The sequence below is a fragment of the Triturus cristatus genome, chromosome 8 (assembly GCF_964204655.1).
Source record: "Triturus cristatus chromosome 8, aTriCri1.1, whole genome shotgun sequence".
In the NCBI taxonomy this organism is placed as follows: domain Eukaryota; kingdom Metazoa; phylum Chordata; class Amphibia; order Caudata; family Salamandridae; genus Triturus; species Triturus cristatus.
Window position 1 is genome coordinate 1,680,402,065 of NC_140591.1, and position 19,792 is coordinate 1,680,421,856.

General features: G+C 46.9%; 1 long non-coding RNA gene across 1 annotated transcript in view; it reads left to right on the forward strand.

The window, feature by feature from the left end:
• Positions 1-2,702: 2,702 nt before the first annotated feature.
• The window catches only part of LOC146808592 (uncharacterized), a 71,144-nt gene continuing 54,054 nt past the window's right edge, over positions 2,703-19,792 (forward strand). Inside the window, exons 1-2 of the long non-coding RNA XR_014968010.1 lie at positions 2,703-2,905; positions 14,880-15,041. This is a non-coding gene — a long non-coding RNA (uncharacterized LOC146808592). The remainder of the gene's footprint in view (positions 2,906-14,879; positions 15,042-19,792) is intronic.

A 19,792-nucleotide genomic window follows, 5' to 3' on the forward strand; every position in this document is an offset into this window, starting at 1 on the left:
CTCTGTGACTTCTAGGCGCTAGGGAACCTTACAGATATGTGTGCCCACACATGTCTGGTCAGTGAAGCACCTAGCACCATTGTTTTCACTCTCCGTCGGTGCACGCTCTGTGACTTCTAGGCGCTAGGGAACCTTCCTGGTCTCTGATGTACCAGTGCTTTCACTCTAAGTCGGTGCACGCTCTGTGACTTCTAGGCGCTAGGGAACCTTACAGATATGTGTGCCCACGCACGTCTGGCCAATGAAGCACCATTGCTTTCACTCTCCGTCGGTGCACGCTCTGTGACTTCTAGGCACTAGGGAACCTTACAGATATGTGTGCCCACGCACGTCTGGCCAATGAAGCACCATTGCTTTCACTCTCCGTCGGTGCACGCTCTGTGACTTCTAGGCGCTAGGGAACCTTACAGATATATGTGCCCACGCACGTCTGGTCAATGAAGCACCATTGCTTTCACTCTCCGTCGGTGCACGCTCTGTGACTTCTAGGCGCTAGGGAACCTTACAGATATGTGTGCCCACGCACGTCTGGCCAATGAAGCACCATTGCTTTCACTCTCCGTCGGTGTACGCTCTGTGACTTCTAGGCGCTAGGGAACCTTCCTGGTCTCTGATGTACCAGTGCTTTCACTCTAAGTCGGTGCACGCTCTGTGACTTCTAGGCGCTAGGGAACCTTACAGATATGTGTGCCGAGGCACGTCTGGTCAATGAAGCACCATTGCTTTCACTCTCCGTCGGTGCACGCTCTGTGACTTCTAGGCGCTAGGGAACCTTACAGATATGTGTGCCCACGCACGTCTGGCCAATGAAGCACCATTGCTTTCACTCTCCGTCGGTGCACGCTCTGTGACTTCTAGGCGCTAGGGAACCTTACAGATATGTGTGCCCACGCACGTCTGGTCAATGAAGCACCATTGCTTTCACTCTACGTCGGTGCACGCTCTGTGACTTCTAGGCGCTAGGGAACCTTACAGATATGTGTGCCCACGCACGTCTGGTCAATGAAGCACCATTGCTTTCACTCTCAGTCGCTGCACGCTCTGTGACTTCTAGGCGCTAGGGAACCTTACAGATATATGTGCCCACGCACTTCTGGTCAATGAAGCACCATTGCTTTCACTCTCCGTCGGTGCACGCTCTGTGACTTCTAGGCGCTAGGGAACCTTACAAATATGTGTGCCCACGCACGTCTGGTCAATGAAGCACCATTGCTTTCACTCTCCGTCGGTGCACGCTCTGTGACTTCTAGGCGCTAGGGAACCTTACAGATATGTGTGCCCACGCACGTCTGGTCAATGAAGCACCATTGCTTTCACTCTCAGTCGCTGCACGCTCTGTGACTTCTAGGCGCTAGGGAACCTTACAGATATGTGTGCCCACGCACGTCTGGCCAATGAAGCACCGGTGCTTTCACTCTCCGTCGGTGCACGCTCTGTGACTTCTAGGCGCTAGGGAACCTTACAGATATGTGTGCCCACGCACGTCTGGCCAATGAAGCACCGGTGCTTTCACTCTCCGTCGGTGCACGCTCTGTGACTTCTAGGCGCTAGGGAACCTTACAGATATGTGTGCCCACGCACGTCTGGTCAATGAAGCACCATTGCTTTCACTCTCCGTCGGTGCACGCTCTGTGACTTCTAGGCGCTAGGGAACCTTACAGATATATGTGCCCACGCACGTCTGGTCAATAAAGCACCATTGCTTTCACTCTCCGTCGGTGCACGCTCTGTGACTTCTAGGCGCTAGGGAACCTTACAGATATGTGTGCCCACGCACGTCTGGTCAACGAAGCACCATTGCTTTCACTCTCCGTCGGTGCACGCTCTGTGACTTCTAGGCGCTAGGGAACCTTACAGATATGTGTGCCCACGCACGTCTGGCCAATGAAGCACCGGTGCTTTCACTCTCCGTCGGTGCACGCTCTGTGACTTCTAGGCGCTAGGGAACCTTACAGATATATGTGCCGAGGCACGTCTGGTCAATGAAGCACCATTGCTTTCACTCTCCGTCGGTGCACGCTCTGTGACTTCTAGGCGCTAGGGAACCTTACAGATATGTGTGCCCACGCACGTCTGGCCAATGAAGCACCATTGCTTTCACTCTCCGTCGGTGCACGCTCTGTGACTTCTAGGCGCTAGGGAACCTTACAGATATGTGTGCCCACGCACGTCTGGCCAAAGAAGCACCATTGATTTCACTCTCCGTCGGTGCACGCTCTGTGAGTTCTAGGCGCTAGGGAACCTTCCTGGTCTCTGATGTACCAGTGCTTTGCACTCTCAGTCGGTTGCACTCCACTGCGTGACGCTGTTGTGATGCGTAAGAGTAGGGGGTCCTGTTGTCAGCCCTGGGCCCCCCTCCCCTCCGGGCGGGTACATTATTGTTGCTGCGTGTGTGTAGCTCTCTTCCCGGCCCCTACTGGTTATGAAACATGATTTGCATTTTGTGTAGGACGTGCGTAGGAGCCTGTAGGGCCAGGGAGTGCGCTATGAACAGGACCCAGGTAAGGCTGTCTCCCGGGGCGTTGCCAGGTATCTGTTCCCACGGTAAGTGGGCTGCGCCTCCTGCTCGGAGGGGCCCCCAAGTCTGTGTCGGGGTGTCTCACCTTGTACTCACTCACGCCACAACTTACTCCCCACATTCTTGGAAAACCGATGCACTTCTGGACACGGGGCGTTGGAGGAAGGAACCCTCCCTGCTGGGAAGTGCCCGCCTTGTGAAATCACAAGCGGTGTCATCACCAGGGCAGTGTCACTGTCCCAGGGCCTCCGGGCGTATCCCGGAGATCACAAAACCCAGACCGGGGGGCCCTCACCACAGCCGGCTGCACCAGCATGATGAAGGCTGCAGGCTCCGTCCTCATCCTCGCAGGGCTCGCCCTCTGGGCCGGGTCAGCGACGCCAGTGGGTAAGAGGGGCAGGGAGCGCCGTGGGACAGTGTGGACTGTGGAAGCATGTGTTCTTACTGCATGATGGCTGCTAGCATTATTAGTTACTATAGTAATATTATTGTAATAGTAGCTGTAGTAGGTGAAGCGGTGGAAGTAGGGGCATCGCCAGGAGTGGGAGGCGGCTGTCTGTCCGGACAGGGAGTACCGTAGGGCAGAGTGGAGGCATGTGTTCTTACTGCATGATGGCTGCTAGCATTATTAGTTACCATAGTGATATAATAGTAGCAGTAGTAGGAGAAGCGGTGGAAGTAGGGGCGGCGCCAGGAGGTAAGAGGGGGCGGTCTGTCCAGCGACATGTGCGCTTCCGAGGGAGGGAGAGGGCACTCTTGCTACATGATCACTGCTACTGTTACTTGTATTTTAAAACATATACTATATATATATATATTAATTGGCATTTCGACACTGAACAACTGTGTTTCGCAGGCACATACAAAGCACGTACAACATCCTCTGTCACGCCCCCTCCAGCTCAGCCTTTGATTGGCTTTCGTCAGGGCTGTCACTGATTGTTAGACTACAAGGCATGCAATAACTTCACATTACCCGGAAACATGCTTAGGTGCAGTAGGCAGATGAGACCACTGGGCGGCAGCATACCCAAACAGAGCACCCCGCTGCATTGCTGCCCTCGAGGTTCAGTGCAACATCAACCTGCTCCCTTCCCACCCCCACTTCAACTACGAGGCTTAGTAACTCGGGGCTCCAGCAAGTCAGCAAGAATAACCGGCCAAGCATGGCAGCCATAACCGCCCATGCTTGGAAGTCATATCCGCCCATGCTTGGATGTCATAACCGCCCATGCTTGGAAGTCATAACCGCCCATGCTTGGAAGTCATAACCGCCCATGCTTGGAAGTCATAACCGCCCATGCTTGGGAGTCATAACCGCCCATGCTTGGAAGTCATAACCGCCCATGCTTGAAAGTCATAACCGCCCATGCTTGGAAGTCATAACCGCCCATGCTTGGGAGTCATAACCGCCCATGTTTGAAAGTCATAACCACCCATGCTTGGGACTCATAACCGCCCATGATTGGAAGTCATACCCACCCATGCTTGGAAGTCATACCCGCCCATGCTTGGAAGTCATAACCGCCCATGCTTAGAAGTCATAACCGCCCATGCTTGGAAGTCATAACCGCCCATGCTTGGAAGTCATAACCGCCCATGCTTGGAAGTCATAACCGCCCATGCTTGAAAGTCATAACCACCCATGCTTGGAAGTCATAACCGCCCATGCTTGGGAGTCATAACCGTCCATGTTTGAAAGTCATAACCACCCATGCTTGGGACTCATAACCGCCCATGATTGGAAATCATACCCACCCATGCTTGGAAGTCATACCCGCCCATGCTTGAAAGTCATAACCACCCATGCTTGGGAGTCATAACCGCCCATGATTGGAAGTCATACCCGCCCATGCTTGGAAGTCATAACCGCCCATGCTTGGAAGTCATAACCACCCATGATTGGAAGTCATACCCGCCCATGCTTGGAAGTCACAACCGCCCATGCTTGGAAGTCATAACCGCCCATGCTTAGAAGTCCTAACCGCCCATGCTTGGAAGTCATAACCGGCCAAGCATGGCAGTCATAACCGCCCATGCTTGGCATCCATAACCACCCATGCTTGGGAGTCATAACCGCCCATGATTGGCAGCCATAACCACCCATGCTTGGCAGCCATAACCACCCATGCTTGGAAGTCATAACCGCTCATGATTGAAAGTCATAACCGCTCATGATTGAAAGTCATAACCACCCATGCTTGGGAGTCATAACCGCCCATGCTTGGAAGTCATAACCGCCCATGCTTGGAAGTCATAACCGCCCATGATTGAAAGTCATACCCGCCCATGCTTGGAAGTCACAACCGCTCATGCTTGGAAGTCCTAACCGCCCATGCTTGGAAGTCATAACCGCCCATGCTTGGAAGTCATACCCGCACATGCTTGGAAGTCATAACCACCCATGCTTGGAAGTCATACCCGCCCATACTTGGAAGTCATAACCGCCCATGCTTGGAAGTCATACCCGCCCATGCTTGGAAGTCACAACCGCTCATGCTTGGAAGTCATAACCTCCCATGCTTGGAAGTCATAACCAACCATGCTTGGAAGTCATAACCAACCATGTTTGGAAGTAATACCCGTCCATGCTTGGAAGTCACAACCGCCCATGCTTGGAAGTCATAACCTCCCATGATTGGAAGTCATAACCAACCATGCTTGGAAGTCATAACCAACCATGTTTGGAAGTCATAACCGTCCATGCTTGGAAGTCATAACCGTCCATGCTTGGAAGTAATACCCGTCCATGCTTGGAAATCATAACCACCCATGCTTGGAAGTTATAATTGCCCATGCTTGGAAGTCACAACCGCCCATGCTTGGAAGTCATAACCTTCCATGCTTGGAAGTAACAACCGCCCATGCTTGGAAGTCATAACCACCCATGCTTGGCAATCATAACCTTCCATGCTTGGAAGTCATAACCACCCATGCTTGGAAGTCATACCCGCCCATGCTTGGGAGTCATAACCACCCATGCTTGGAAGTCATAATTGCCCATGCTTGGAAGTCATACCCGCCCATGCTTGGAAGTCATACCTACCCATGATTGGAAGTCATACCTACCCATGATTGGAAGTCATAACTGCCAATGTGTAGAAGTAGACCTCACCAGGGCCTACAGTGCTAGGCGTTCGCCCTTCTTTGCGCACTATTCCTCAGACCAATAAAGAGAGATTGCACAGAAGCTGTAATATCAAAAATAAATATTTATTATGCAGCTGTAAGAATCACCAAGGTAAATCTAAGGAAATGGACAGAATGAAGGGAGAGGCCATTCTCTCCAATTTCAGCACTGTTAAAAGGTGCACCCTGTGCACGAGATCACAAATGTGTGTCTCAAATCGAACCTTACAAATGCAGCTCAGTCACAAGAAAGCGCTCTTCTCCAGTCAGCGGCTTCTAGGAACTGACAGATGCGTGGGGAGGCCCAGGGTTAATGGAACTTCTTCGCGCATGCGCCGCGTACAAGTGGGGTCAGAACGGCATGCATCGCTTGGTGGCTCTCTACACCGCGGACAATGCTGGTGTACTGGCCATGGTTGGATTTAGAAGAAAGACTCATGAGGGGCATACCATAAAAAACGGAAAAATCGACGTTTGAAAATCCTTGCTATTTATCGGGACTCAAATGAAAGGGTCTCAAAACTTACATTGCATATATGACTTATAACAGAATAATCACATGTTAGTGAGCAAAAAAGGACATGGTAATGCACCATGTTTAATAGTATACGACCCTCCTATAAGATCTTGGTGACTCTCATAAAGAAAGGGCATCCAGTTCACATATAAATGGAGACAAAACATGAACCAACTGAATATTCAAACCTAAACAGTCAAAACGAATTGTGTATTAGCCAATGTACACCTACTCAAGACTGACGTGTAAAACATAATTGGACATATACGATAAAAACGAACATTATATATCACAGCGGAATGTAGAAAGATAGACATACCACCGAGTGAGGTGTATCATTCATAAATATGTGTGAAAAGGAACCATAGTTATATGCAAATATGAAAAGGAAAAAATATGTACATTCCATGTTGTCAAGTCACCCTATTTGTGGAAATCCACATTTGTTCGAGGAGAGGGCAAAGGTGCAGATACAAAAGTGTTGGACCATCAGCCATTATTCAAGGTGGCTACTTGCCTTGCATATTTATTCAGTCCTCTTGAGGTAGTGTCAAAAATGTGTATCCAAGTACATTCTCTAAGGTTCAGGGTATTTATAAACCTACCAGCCCTGGGATTTAGGCTTACTCTTTCTAAGACCCACCACTTCAGTCTCTCAGCCGAGTGTCCAAACATGGTGAAATGTGTAATAAACATCAAAACACTGGTGTGACTTCTTAGTAAGCGAGGTTTAATAAATCGAGCCCATCCAAAGTAGACCTGAGCCAACTGACACAGGTAGAACCCCACACACTCCACGCTCCACATCGGAACCTAGAACCAAGCGACATCACACTTCTTCCTCTTTATAATTTAAAATATAAATACTGAAGAAATAATATAAAGATTATGAAGAACATATGAAATACATGAAAATAGAGTTACCAAGCTTTCCTCCCAACTAAACAACAAAACTAACTCTTTACAAAATCTTTGAGATGAGCTGGTGTCTTGCAAGATCTGATGCTTTTGCGAATGAGCACAGATCCTTCCTTATCCAATGAAGATCCACTTGAACTTCCTTCTCCATCAGTAACACCACCCCTTGACTCAACTCGAACAACACGGCTATGATTCCAAATGCGCCCATCATTTGTTTTCACAGCACATTTGAATAACTTCACCACAGTCTTTACATCTGTGAACTTAGACCAGTTTAAACAGCCTACTGGCGCTTTGATCTTAACTCTGTCTCCCACTTTAAATTCAACTGACTTTGCCAATTTATGATTGTCCACATAAATCTTCCTTTTCCTTTGCAGAACCAATTCTTTTTTCCTCCACTCACCAATTTTGTTATCCTTAAGTCATTTATCCAAATTCATCCAGCCAGGACAGATGATTGTGTTAGCAGATCTTCCTTTAAATAATTCAAAAGGAGTCTTCCCTGTTGAGGAGTGAGGTGTGAACCTGTAGGCTGTAATTCTATTTTGCAATTCATCCCTCCAATTCAAATTGCTGAACCTTGCCAGCTGTATGCTTTCGTTCAAAGTTTTGTTTAACCTTTCTACTGCACCGTTGCACTCACGATGATAAAGTGAAGTTTTCTTATGTTTAATTCCACACTTTGCCAAATATTCCTCCATTTCACAAGAATAAAATTGAGGACCAGTGTCCAATAACAAAGAACCTCGCAAACGTTCTTGTTTAAAAATTGCATCAAGAAACTTAATTATGGACTGAGTAGTGATGTCACGCACTGAACTCACTTCAATCCAACGTGAGTATAGATCTAGTAAAACAATCAAATATAGAGTTTGATGTTCACCATGAAGAGGTCCAACAATATCAATGGCTATTTCATCCCAAGGACACATTGGTAATCTCCTACAAACCATAGGAGATTCTCTGGTCTTAAGAATCTTGTCACTCAAAGTGCAGGGAATACAATCTCGTACCACACGTTCCACCATGAGATCTAGACCAGGCCACCAAAAGTCCGGCCTAATTCGTTCTTTAGTTTTACAAATACCCATGCGTCCCTCATGAGCCATTTTTACAATGTTGTCCCTCAGACCAACAGGAGGAACTACCTAGTCCCTCTTGTAAGAATGCCATTATTGTTGGACAATTCATCACATACCAACGACAATGGTTTCTCAAACCTGTTACTTTTATCTTGCTCAATCAAGTCCATCACATTCACCAATTGATTATCATTTTTGATTTCATCCTTCCATTCTTGTTCTTTAATGACACCCCAAGTGATTTCACACACTTTTACATCAAAATCATCCACTAGATCATCTTCTCCCTTTTAATCTTCTCCTTCCACACTGTCTACGAAACGAGAGAGACAATCCGCTGAAAGATTAGTTGCTACAGGAATATATTCCATAACAAAATCATATTCTTGTAGTGAAATCACCCATCTCCTGATCCTTGAAGAAATAGCGTCCAGACCCTTCCTCTCAAATATCTCTTTAAGAGGTTTATGATCAGATCTCACAATAAATTTTGTACCCCAAACAAACTTCTTATATGTATTCAATGCCCAAAAAATGGCAAGCGCCTCTTTCTCAATGGCTGAGTAATTAATTTCAGCACCTCTTAGACATCTTGAGGCACAAGCGACCAAACACTCTTGATCATCCCTCTTCTGGATCAGCAATGCACCCAGCCCCTTTTTACTAGCATCTGTTACAATGTATGTCAAAGCCCCTGGTATAAAAGCCTGTAAATCCGGGGCACTTTTGAGGTCCATCTTTACCTTCTCAAATTCACTTTTGCACACATGATCCCACACAAACTCACTTTTCTTGTACAGCAAATTTCTTAGATGGCCAGTTTTATCTGCAATTCTTTTTACGAATTTACTATAAAATTAAGCCATACCCAGAAATGATGCCAGCACTTCCTTTGAACAGGGTTCCTCAAGTTTAGCAATGGTATCCACTAACTCCTTTTTTGGTTTGACACCACTCCCAGATATATGGTGACCAAGATAATCTACAGCTGTCACTCCAAATCTACATTTGTCAAAACGTAATGTTAGACCAGCTTTAGTCAGTCTTTCTAACACCTTCTCCACCCTCCAATTATGTTCTTCAATACACTTTCCTACCATGACCCATTTTAAAGGATGTTCCAAACCGCACACCTCATTCACCTGATAACTTACTGCTTTCACTTCATTTCTAACATCTTTTTTGTTGCAAAAGCGACAGTTCTTAGAAAAGTGTCCCTTCTTCCCACAAAAGTTACAAATGACATTGAGAGCAGGACAAAAAGTGGCATTTGCCTTGTGACCAACCCTTCCACAGCGATAACATGTTCCTTGAAATGACATAACTTTTTTTTTCTTCTTCAACACTTTTTTTCCCCTCTACATTTTTTTTTACTTCTTCCCCACTCTTTTTCCTATCTGCGTCAGACTTATGTACAGCATGACACACCACCTCTTCTACTTTTTCTTGACTAATGGTAGATTTTCCTACTTTGCTCAATTCACTCACACATTTTAACATGTGTTTAACTCGTTTCACTATTATCATTACTTCATTTAAAGGAGGTTCATATTTCAACCAGAGTTCCTCTCTTATTTTATGCTTTTATGCTTTAATGCTCAACCAGGTGTGCACCCTGGACCTGGCACCTTATGCAATGGTGCAATGTTGCAGTATACATGTTTTTACCTTTTACATCTCCCTTTGCCCTCCTCTCACATAACCCTTTGCTGCTCCTTTTACATTACTCTTTGCCCTCCTTTCACATCACCCTTTGCCCTCCTTTCGCACCACCCTTTGCCCTCCTTTCACATCACCCTTTGCCCTCCTTTCACATCACCCTTTGCCATCCTTTCACATCAGTTGGTGCATGTGGCTGTTGGTGCATGTGTCAGTTGGTGCATGTGGCTGTTGGTGCTTGTGGCTGTTAGTGCATGTGGTTATTGGTGCATTTGTTAGTTGGTGCATGTGGCTGTTGGTGCATGTGGCTGTTGATGCATGTGCCAGTTGGTGCATGTGGCTGTTGGTGCATGTGTCAGTTGGTGCATGTGGCTGTTGGTGCATTTGTCAGTTGGTGCATGTGGCTGTTGGTTCACGTGGCTGTTGGTGCATTTGTCAGTTGGTGCATGTGGCAATTGGTGCATGTGGCAATTGGTGCATGTGGCTGTTGGTGCATATGGCTGTTGGTGCTTGTGGTTGTTGGCGCATATGGCTGTTGGTGCATATGGCTGTTGGTGCTTGTGGCTGTTGGCGCATGTGGCTGTTGGCGCATGTGGCTGTTGGCACATGTGACTGTTGGTGAATGTGGCTGTTGGTGCATTTGGCCATTGGTGCATGTGGTTGTTAATGCATGTAGCTGTTGGTGCATGTGGCTGTTGGTGCATGTGTCAGTTGGTGCATATGGCTGTTAGTGCATGTGGCAGTTGGTGCATGTGGCTGTTGGTGCATATGGCTGTTGGTGCATGTGTCATTTGGAGTATGTGTCAGTTGGTGCATGTGGTTGTTGGTGCATATGGCTGTTGGTGCATGTGGCTGTTGGTGCATGTGTCAGTTGGTGCATGTGGCTGTTAGTACATGTGGCAGTTGGTGCATGTGGCTGTTGGTGCATGTGGCTGTTGGTGCATGCAGCTGTTGGTGCATGTCATTTGGTGTATGTGTCAGTTGGTGCATGTGGCTGTTGGTGCATTTTTCAGTTGGTGCATGTGGCTGTTGGTGCATGTGGCTGTCGGTGCATGTGGCTGTTGGCACATTTGACAGTTGGTGCATGTGGCTGTTGGTGCATGTGGCTATTGGTGCTTGTGGCTGTTGGTGCATGTGTCATTTGGTGTATGTGTCAGGTGGTGCATGTGGCTGTTGGTGCATTTGTCAGTTGGTTCATGTGGCTGTTGGTGCTTGTGGCTGTTAGTGCATGTGGCTGTCGGTGCATGTGGCTGTTGGTGCATGTGTCAGTTGGTGCATGTGGCTATTGGTGCTTGTGGCTGTCGGTGCATGTGTCAGTTGGTGTATGTGGCTGTTGGAGGGACTTAACCGGCGGGAAGTTGCTGACTCCCTGAACACGCAGAATGATGGATATACTTTAAATTACTGGCTACGGTGTAATGAGGTAAATTAATACAGTGTGCTCTTTATGAATGTCAGGTCACACGGTGGGAGAACATTTTTCCTTTGTTAATCTTGTAGCAGTGACTGGTAGTTTACGGTTACGAGGGGAGATAGATGGAGAGGGATTATGAAAAATCTGGGGACAACGTTTTCTCTTTTCATTATTTTTCTGTTTATTATTTACATGTTTTAAATGTACAGAATGGGTGTTTATGCAGTTCTTTCTTATTTGTTTCAGTACCCCTGACGAAGAACTTAATCAGTTCGAAATGCATTGGGTTGAAGTGCCAGTTTATAGGAATGTTGTAACGCACATGTCTATGTTTAAGCTTGAATTGCAGCATCAGACATTTGAAAATGCAAAATAAAACATTCTTGCTCAATACTGCTGTCTCTGGAGTGACTACATGAGCAAAAACATTGATTACTTGACACCTATAAATTTTGGATTACTATGGATTACTTCGGAGTACTTTGGTTAAAAGTTAGGTACAATTCTAGAGGAGAGTTTCCTCACTCAAGCAGTGCAGCAGTTGGGGGCGGAACAGTCGCCTTCATTGACAGTATAATGTTGGTGCATTTGGCCATTGGTGCATGTGGTTGTTAATGCATGTAGCTGTTGGTGCATGTGGCTGTTGGTGCATGTGTCAGTTGGTGCATATGGCTGTTAGTGCATGTGGCAGTTGGTGCATGTGGCTGTTGGTGCATATGGCTGTTGGTGCATGTGTCATTTGGTGTATGTGTCAGTTGGTGCATGTGGTTGTTGGTGCATATGGCTGTTGGTGCATGTGGCTGTTGGTGCATGTGTCAGTTGGTGCATGTGGCTGTTAGTACATGTGGCAGTTGGTGCATGTGGCTGTTGGTGCATGCAGCTGTTGGTGCATGTGTCATTTGGTGTATGTGTCAGTTGGTGCATGTGGCTGTTGGTGCATTTTTCAGTTGGTGCATGTGGCTGTTGGTGCATGTGGCTGTCGGTGCATGTGGCTGTTGGCACATTTGACAGTTGGTGCATGTGGCTGTTGTTGCATGTGGCTATTGGTGCTTGTGGCTGTTGGTGCATGTGTCATTTGGTGTATGTGTCAGGTGGTGCATGTGGCTGTTGGTGCATTTGTCAGTTGGTTCATGTGGCTGTTGGTGCTTGTGGCTGTTAGTGCATGTGTCAGTTGGTGCATGTGGCTGTCGGTGCATGTGGCTGTTGGTGCATGTGTCAGTTGGTGCATGTGACTATTGGTGCTTGTGGCTGTCGGTGCATGTGACTGTTGGTGAATGTGTTAGTTGGTGTATGTGGGCTGTTGGTGCTTGTGGCTGTTGGTGCATGTGTCAGTTGGTGTATGTGGCTGTTGGTGTATGTGTCAGTTGGTGCATGTGGCTGTTGGTGCATGTGACTGTTGGTGAATGTGTCAGTTGGTGTATGTGGCTGTTGGTGTATGTGGCTGTTGGTGCCTGTGACTGTTGGTGCATGTGTCAGTTAGTGTATGTGGCTGTTGGTGCTTGTGGCTGTTGGAGCATGTGGCTGTTGGTGTATGTGCCTGTTGGTGCATGTGTCAGTTGGTGTATGTGGCTGTTGGTGCATGTGGCTGTTGGTGCATGCGTCTGTTGGTGCTTGTGGCTGTTGGAGCATGTGGCTGTTGGTTCAAATGGGTGTTGGTGCATGTGGCTGTTGGTGCATGCACAGTGTGTGTTTGTTGGCACAATACATCTACAGGGCTGTTACTAGTGGTTGCAGATGGAGGTGCTGTTGTGGGTCTTAGGTTAGATTCTGTTGGGATCCTCTTACCAACCTTCCCTCTCATACATTAGGTTAATAATCCCTCTTGGAAGCCTCCAGTGCTTTTTTGTAAAATAGTAAGTGCCAGGGCTCAAACTTTTGCTCAGCAGCTTTCTGCCAGCATTGTGAATATTGAGGTGACAGCACCAAGGACTCAATTCCACCTCGTGCCTCTTTCATTCAACACCAGTCACTCCTAGACCCTCAATCTGCGTTTTGCATTGCCTTGCTCCTAGCTATTGTCTCCTGTTGTCACTGATTTTTCATTTGCCTCTTCCTCTTTCTTTTCCCCTTTTGTGTTTTTCTCTTTCTTGCGTGAAAGTGTGATAAGGAAAGTAAGAGCTGGGCCCCACCTGCTCAAACTAAGCACTGGCATCTTCTAATTATCCACCTTAAAATAAGGCCCTTAGCTTCATTTTAGCTTCTATTTGGGTGCCATGTGACAGTAATCCACAGTATTATGAAAGAAACCTGGAGGATGATCCAAGAAACCTCTTACACAACTTTGTGGACCCTTCGTGGGGCCTCGGGTCCATGATGGCCCAGAACATGAAGAAGGTACAAAAGAATCTGGAAAGCAGTCAGGACTTGATCCAACATTGGCATGTTAGGACATTTACCCTGAACGACTTATTGACTCACAGGTCAGTGAGATACCCCAGCGAGCCAGTCTAAGGGAGCCCAATGATTGCCACCGTGAAGGTGGGTGTAGAGAGTGACCACAGTGAACCAGTCTAATGGAGGCCATTATGGGCATTCATGAAGGTGGGTGGAGTGTCTGAACCTCAGTGAACCAGTCTAATGGAGGGCATTGTGGGACTCCAGGAAGGTGGGTGGAGTGTGCGAATCTCAGTGAACCAGCCCAATGGTGGTCAATGATGGCCTCCGTGAAGGTGGGTAGAGTGTCTGAACCTCAGTGAACCAGCCCTAGGGAGGCCATTGAGGACCTCTGTGAAAGTGTGTGAAGTGTGTGAAGCTCAGTGAACCGGCCCAAGGAAGGCCAATGAGGGCCTCCGTGAAGGTGGGTGGAGTGTGTGATCCTCAGTACACTGCCCAAAGGAGGCCATGGAGGACCTCTGTGAAGGTTGGTGGAGTGTGTGAACCTCCGTAAACCCGCCTAAGAGAGGTCAATGATAGCCTCAGTGAAAGTGGGTTGAGTGTGTGAGCCTCAGTGAACCAGCCAAAGGGAGGCCTTAGATGACCTCCGTTATGGTGGGTGGAGTGTGTGAACCTCAGTGAACCTGACCAAGGGAGGCCATTGAGGACCTCGGTGAAGGTGGGTGTGGTATGTGAACCTCAGTGAACCAGCCAAAGGGATGCTATTGCAGGCCTCCATGAAGGTGAGTGGAGTGTGTGAACCTAATTTAAGTGGACTAAGGAAGGACATTGCAGGCCTACATGAAGGTGAGTGGAGGGTTTGAACCTCAGTAAACCAGTCCACAGGAGGCCATTACAGACCTCCATGAAGGCGGGTGGAGTGTGTGAACCTCAGTGAACTGGCCTCAAGGGAGGACATTGTGGGCATCCATGAAGGTGGGTGGAGTGTGTGAACCCCGGTGACTATGACATATGACAGAGCAGAAATGTTTTTGCAGAAGGAATAACCAAGGTTGCGCCTTTATTTTTGAGATATCAGTGTACTTAGCCCTTAAGGTAGCTCTGTATGTCCTCTGGCGCTCTGTGGTTAGAATGTGACTCATGCATTGTTGACTCAGCATTTCAACCTTCCGAGAATGCTTTAAAAATGTAATTTGTTTTGATGCTTGGCATAAAGCACCATGTCTAACTGAGCAATACATTCCTTTAGTGTTCAAGTCTGCGTGCGACTGATCTCACGGCTACTCTTGTATTTTGTTACAGGTCCCCGCTTTGATGTCTGTCCTCCAGATGTGCGATGTATGTCACATGGTCCAATGCTTCCACCATTACTTGCTCATGAGTGTTTCCTCCGCTTCAGCTGCCCCGTGAACCAGATGTGCTGCCCAACCAACTGTGTGCGCAGGTGCATCAGCAAATGGCCAGGTAGGTCATCGTTGGACATCGCCAAAATGTTATGAAAATTGGAGCGTTACAAGTTAAGAACCTCCTGGGCTCAGTTCTGTTGGCCGCACGCCCAGCAGGAGGGACCGTACACTGGCTGAGTTCTTGTCCTTGCAACCTAAACTTCTAGGCTCCAATCTTAACTCTAGAAATTGACCTAAACTAACAGGCATTTATTATGTAAAAAAAAGCATGTTCATGCTGTGTCTAAGAATGTTAAGAACATGTAGTGTAACACAACTATACATAATCCAATTAATGATCATCTTCTCCAGTTGCCGCCCCACCGCCTACTGGCGTATGAAGCTCTGTTATTCCCTGATAGCTTTAACCTATCATCACATCATTACTAAAAGCGCATGTTCTCTTTTTGACTAATCAATTGAAAGCAACAAATGTCACGGAATGATTGACTAAACATCACTCCTGCAGAAGACACCAAGAAAATCCCAAATAAAATATTACCATAGCACAGCCTGACCACCACCAGCATGGGTTCTTGGGAACCCTAGCTGAGGGGTTCAATGCGGGAGGATCTTGAGCGACAGAGGCAGCCTGAGGGACCATCAGCAGCCTCTGCTTGGAACTCTGGGTCGCTTTACTAGGAAAAAGCACTCCCACAAATGGGGGGATGACAAGCTTGTCCAGAAAGTTCCTTTCTGCCACCTATGATCATGGTCTCTCTCGTTCATGTTGATCATGAGAAAGATACTATGCATCCAGTCCTGCACCTACAACACACTGCGGAAATGTTGGCACACTGACATCTACAACGCCATCAAGACTGATGACAATATGAGTCAACTGTGGGACTGTGAAAGCAGAGCCCTTGGAGACTGACAAGGTGAGGCTGTGGCTGTGGGTCTACATAAACATTGAACAGACTGCGAAGGAGCGGGGAGGTCTGTGGGCCACCACAGCTCTGTCTCCTGGGTGCGAACCCTGACTTAATATCATCAGCACTCACAGAATAGATATAGGTCTCCCTCTAGGTACCAATTGTGCCAATTGGAGCCTTTACCACTGATGTCTCAGGGTCAGTCCCACTGTTGGACCCAAAACTGAACACCATGTGCACCTCTTAGCAGTTTATCTCCAGAGTTGCACAGAGGGGAAATCCAAGGCTTGTTCAGGCAGGTGGTGTTAGGTAGGGGCTTATTTACAAGCCCCTTGCTCCACCGGTGTGTTACTTTTAATATGGGAAAAAGTGATGCACCGGCGGCTCAAGGGGGTTGTAAAAAAGCACCTCAGAATTTATATTTTGGATGCAGCATGCGTGCGCATTGGGAAGCCAGAACTTGATACTGCAGGTCAGCCTCATCAGGCATTCACTCCAAATACTACCCATATTTAGGGAAGAAGCTTTTAAGTTGAATGTATCAGATTTGATGGGAAGCTTGCAGGTTTAATACTTTCTGCAGCCTCTCAAGAGTCAGTAGGCCCTGCGGACCCCATTGTGCCCTAACTGTGAGATACCCGGAAGAACCCATGTTTGGAATCCTTACAGCCTAGTTAAATCCAACAGGATATCTGAGTCCCACAGTCATGTGTCTGGCATGTTTATCGTACTCAACCAATGCCCTATTCCATAGTCTCAGAACCATTGCCCTTGGGGGAGACCTGCAGTTCCAATGGATTCCTCCATATATCTCCCCTAGACATTCTTGTGGTGACATTATATTCCTGTCTGCCTGTACGGACGGGTCCTGTACCTCATCAAATGCCCAATCGTTTATTACTGGTAGTTGGTCTGTCCGGTTCACAAAGGGGATTTCGTCAGGGAGACCCCATTCATCCTGCTTCTTGCTGTCGGTGAAGTGTGGAGCAATTGAACACATGCGTAATATCACTATTAAGTATGGCCATTCAACATAATCAATTGTCTTTTGGGCATCTAACACTAGCAGAAGTGCTGGTTCATGGATGGTGTGTAGTTGGGCTAGGACACCCAGAACTCTTCTGAAGTTCTTCTGAGATTATTTCGCCCTATGAGGCTGGGTCAATCAGCCAATCTACCAGCTGATATAAGCGGCTGACCAGCACATTGGCTCGTACCATGGTCTCATGTTTAAGCAGCGATACGGATGCGCCTGTACAAGAATGTTCTTCAGGGGACTTATCTTGCTCATGGATACAAATACTGTCGGCCATCCTCAGGCCTCTCAATTGTATCTCTTCTGTACGCGCCTTGTGAATCATACGCAGGAGCGGGTCCCCAATCTTCCCCCAAAGATTTGACAAATTATGGCGGCAACCTGTTAAGTCCAGGAGACCTCTGGCTATGCAGTTGTGTAATGGCTTCTGGTATCTCTTTTGCCTCAACTTTCTAGGCCTACTGAGTAGCCTCTTCTCGAACTAGCTCACTCAATCATGGGGACATCCTGGACAAACTCCTTCATTCCCTCTGATGAACAGCGAAGTCTGAATCTATATACACCTTATAAATACTCAGCAAATCTGTTTGCAAGCTCTGCAGCAGATTCCATCTGTCTCCACTCCTCTGTCAGTCATTTGGAGCCACTTTTGACCTTCACCAATTTGTGCTAACCAGGCAACCAGCTTGCCTGATTTGTTACCACACTCATATAATGTGTGCTGTGAAGCCACGACCTTCAGCTGTCTTCCTATATTTCTCTATAGTAATCTCTATCTGATGCCTCACATCTTCCCTCTGGTCTTGTGTGTAGCCTAGATCCCAGTGGCCCAACCTCTCTTCCAGTTCTGGTTTCTTCCCTTGCTGGCCGACAGGTGTAGCGATGACTTGCCCATTTGCAAGCTTCCCAGAGCACAACCTTAGAGCCCACGGAGCCTAGATTCTCCTAGTCATGTGTTTTGTGATGTCTCTATCCCGCTGTATCCATGTTCAAAGCCTCCATTCAGGTCTAATCCTGGTGCACTGTGGTTCTAGTATGGTGCAGAGTGGGGCGTGGTCTGATACACGCCGGGACTGTGGGACTGTGGGACCGTGAAGTAGTCCAGTCTGGAGAGGGAGTGAAGACCTTTGGAACCCTAGGATTACTGACGCTAAATGGTATGCACCTCTTCAGAGGTCCATCAGCTAATAAGCCTCTCAAGGTTACCTGCGGCCATATGTATGAAGGCTTTTTGAAGTCACAAACAGGCAGATTCGCAGAATCGGGCCGTTTGCAAACATAAAAGGTATTTTGACATGTACCATGTGCGTGTTGAGGGCGTGCCTTCCTAATACCAAATTATTGTCAGAAACTGTGGTTCCTGTGGAATAATAGAATCATATATAGATAATAAGGTGCACAATCGCAATGATAGGGTTAAAATGATGTCAGAGGGTGAAGAAACCACATACACCTATGGTTTTAGTTTGATACAATCATATTTTATATTTTACAAACAAAATTCTATATACAATGTAAAAGAAACATGTGTGTGGTGTCCTCAGTGAGAAACAGGAACCTAAAATATTGGTGACATCATTGTGACAGTATTTTACAAGGTTTCCAAGATATTCAAAAAAGTCGACCATTTAGCAACTCAATACACAATATACAGTAGCTATATACAATAATACGCGCTGTCTTTTGTTGTCAACAAAGTTTCTCACTGGGGACACTACTCACATTTTTCTTTTGCATTGTATATAGATTCAGTATTAGGAAGGCACGCCCTCAACACGCACATGGGACGTGTCAAAATACCTTTCATGTTTGCAAATGGCCCAATTCTGCGAATATGCTTGTTTCAGACAATAATATACCCACCCAGGTTCCTTAGTGAGTTGTCCCTTGTCCTTTTCTCAACGTTCCTAATACCGAATAGCAGTGTTATGTTTGAATGTTTAGCCGGGTCTGGTGGCTCAGTGGACTAATGCGTCTGCTGCAGGGGCCTGTGTTTGACCTCATGGTCACAGGTTCAAATCCCGGCAGGTCCACTCAGCCTTTCATCCATCTGAGGTCGAAAAAATGAGTACCATTGAGTTGGGTAAGAATAAACATCTGTTATTCAGCGCCAAGATACCCGTAGTGGTGAACGTGCGCTTTACAAATACACGTGTTGTGTTATGTAATGTTTTGTGACCAAAATGCGTTTGCAAAACATTTGCATTTTACCACCACATTCAATTTGGTGGCAACCCATTCGCAAATGGGAAGGGGTCCCCAGGGAATCCCTTCCTCTTTGTGAATGTTTGTAAAAGTTTTTTAAAAACATTTCTTAAAAAATGAAAAGGAAACGTTTTTTTTTAAACGCATCCTGTTTTTCGTAAAGCAAAATGGACTACATTTACAAAAAAAAGATTGCTTTATCATAAAGCAATCACAGACACAGTGGTCTGCTGGCCACAGCAGTCCACAATCCCTGTGATTTTAGTGATTCCCAATGGGTCAAAACCAGGCCCTGTCTCATTAATATTAATGAGGTACATCTATTTGCGACCAACTGGGAATTGCAAATGAAACTCAAGGGTTCCATACATTTGAAATAGCAATTTCCTTATTGTGATTCACAGGAATTCGCAATTAGGAACTCTAGGTCTCCTCAAATAACGAGAAACGTCTCTGGGACCTGAGTAATCCAGGATCAACCTTTACCTAAAAACGTGTCCAATGTACCCCCCTATTAACGACTTGCCCTTCCAACCCATTGTCTTGAACAAACACTGGAAAAGACAATCGGTGTTGCTCATAAGTGAAAGGGCTTCTTCGAATGTTTGGGTATGTGGTTGAGTGGATGGATACGTGGATGTTCTGCTTTGGTTT